Below are 3,157 nucleotides of genomic sequence, written 5' to 3'. Positions count from 1 at the left end.
TATATATATATATATATATACTATATATATAGAGTATAGAGTACTAATGTACCCTTAGTCATTGGCGGATTTGCCCTAAGGCCCAGTAGGCCCGGGCCTAGGGCGGCCAGATATTAAGGGTGGCAAATCGTACCAAAAAAAAAATCACTGATGATAACAAATTCATGAATTATGTATCTAATCTATAATGATGAATGCTGAGAAAGGGGCGGCACATGGTATAGGGCCTAGAGCAGCTAGAACTGCAAATCCGCCACTGCCCTTAGTACACGTCCGTTTAATAGGGAGCGCTATTCGAAATCTCGGTCGATGAAAGTACCCTGTTTTCTTCCGAAATTGAGGATACATTCAACTTTATTAAACGGATACATCTAACTGTAAAATAATTAATTTATCGGTATTTAAAGAGGAAATTAGAATGTTCTTGAGATTTGCTGGAGTTTTTTTTTTTTCGAATAAAATAATATTTTGAATTTAATTATCTATAATAAATATTCGATTCCCTGTCTGTCATTTGAAAATTTGCGCTTCAATCGGGACTTTCACGTACGGAGGTTTGAATAGCGCTACCTATCACACGAACATGCACTACAACGTTATTACGATATGCATTAGCACTCTATGTATATATGCTCTAAGAGTTTATGGGAATTGATGTGAAAATGTACAAAAGGTACAGGGGATTTTTCTATTGGAAAAAAGACGCAAACAGAAAGGGCATTTTTACTAATTAATAATTCTGTATTATTCATCAAATTTATCGCAAAATTACATTCCATTTTGGATAATTCGTATTAAAATGTACTTGTTTTGTATTTGTGAAAATACAAGTACATACCTACTAGTAGTATATACCGGTGGAATGGTTAAACCAATTACGAACGGATTTAGTTAAAAAGGTGCCTACCGAAATTCTCTTGAAAATTTTGACACACGCTAATCCAGAAATCCAGTTACCGCCGCAATATTCCGAACGGTAATCTACCGGCTCTTTTCACATTCGATATTCAGATTGAATTAGAACGTTTTCAACTGATGATCGTAGGCGTACAGAAATGGTCTGTCGATCAAATTTAACATCAGATCTTTTGCACTAAATTCCAAATTTCGAACGTTTTCAATAAGTATTCATCGGATACGTTCCTATCAGTTTTAATTGAATAGAACCGGCGTTTTACAAAACGAAACAAAAAAAAGCAAATGAACTGTCAATACGAATTTCAAATTAACAACAAATATTGAAGTGTAGCACGTTTATATATACATACGTAACCGTAAAAACTGAAGCGCTAAAAGACTAAATTCACTTTTGTCAATAAGAAAATATAACTAAAATCAGTTAAAAGTAACTAATCGGTAAAATTATTATAAACAGTGTAGATCGCATCGCTGACATTGATGAAGATCGTGAAACAAAAACATGAATAGCTGATAAGTCTTTAAACAAAGTAAATGTTATTGGCAGAAATGTCATTCGATGTTTCGTAAAACTAAGTTAAAAACGAAAAGAAAATCTTTCCGAAATAAAATTATCAAAATAGAAATCCAAATAATAAAATTTTAAAATGTAACATGAATAAAATGTAAAAATTAATTACAAATTACAATATAAAGCAAATTGATCTTTAAAACTACAAAACAAACTTGCAGCAATGAAATAAATGGCATTCACTATTTTACAATATAGTCACAGTGCTTTAAATAACGTATCTAGGTATTTGAATAGATGAATTTTTAAAAACGTGATTTTTCAAATATACCTACTTATAATAGCTTTCAAATTGGAAAATTCATGGACATTAAAAAGTTCCAACTTAATTGCTACTACGAATTAAAAATATTTAAAAGAAGTAATGTCACTGTAAAAATTGTAGATTTCTACGTGTCAACTAAAGACCATCTAGATGGCAAAATAATTTCGTCATATTTTAGTGGTAACAAGGTGTTGACCCTATATGTGAACTAGTAGACCGACTGAATTGTAAAAACGTAAGTTAACCTTAAGGTTTTTAAAATTAGAAGTACACATTCGAAATAAGTAAGAATCGCATACATTTTTGAGGAAAATGAGAGAACAACAAAGTTAAATCACGATCAATTCTTACTAATTCCGAGTTGATGTTTTTACTGTACCTTTCACTGCCAAATAGTTAAAATTATGTGTAAACTTTACATTAGAATATTAAGCAAGTTAAAAAAGAAACAAAGAATTTCTATATCCAAAAACATAACAAAAGTTTTTCAAATAATAGAATTAAGTATTCCAAACCTCTTGATGGAATTTTGCATTCCCAGACGTTTCGCCGTGACTTGCTAGCGAAATTTTTAGTGGGAACTTTACTAATGACTCACGATTCAACTCTAGAAAGGAATAAGGAACAAGGAAACTTCTAGAAAAACAAAATTCTGTGGGTTCGGATAAAAGCTTTAAACCTATCTACGCAAAACTGCAATTAATAAACATTAACATAAATTTAAATTCCAGTTATAGAAATTATACAACTTAAATATGAAAAAAAAGAAATTCTTTGTTTCGGTCCACATCAGCCTTGCAGAAAAGCTAACACTTCCATTTTGTTTCTAAGTCGAAAGTCATTTCATACAAATAAATCAATAAATTATTGATCCAGCTCATCGTTGTCGTTCATATACATTTCTTCTTTTATGACTTACGATTTATTTTATATTATTAGACAAAGAAAACAATTGTAAGCTGAACTCCAACCCTTCATAGAGATAGTAGAAACTTGCTGTGTAAATGTTAATACGGTGTCAATAAAAAGCATTTTCGATGTCATAACTAAACGTAAATAGTACGTTAGATTGTATACAATTAGTCCATAAATGTGGTAGCTAGTAAATGTCTAGAATTTTTCGAACATTTTATATTGGAAGAAGATTACGGACAAAACAGAACAGTCTTGAACTGGGATTAATTACATTTACATATACATATAACAAACTAAATCTTGAAGGATATATATAAATGAGAAGGTAAGGCTAGACGCAGGATAATACAGCACAGGACTATTATAAAATATATATACATATATATCTACCAAGATCAATTATGGAAAGCGAAGTACGTAATATTTTGTTAATCTAAAAGAATTGTATTGTCTTCATGGCCGGATTTTTCCTTAGTACCGCCCTGGAT

Source organism: Agrilus planipennis, unplaced genomic scaffold (genome assembly GCF_000699045.2).
Source record: "Agrilus planipennis isolate EAB-ADULT unplaced genomic scaffold, Apla_2.0 scaffold36, whole genome shotgun sequence".
Taxonomy (NCBI): Eukaryota; Metazoa; Arthropoda; class Insecta; order Coleoptera; family Buprestidae; genus Agrilus; species Agrilus planipennis.
The sequence above is the reverse complement of the archived record's forward strand: the minus strand, read 5'-3'. Positions refer to the sequence as shown.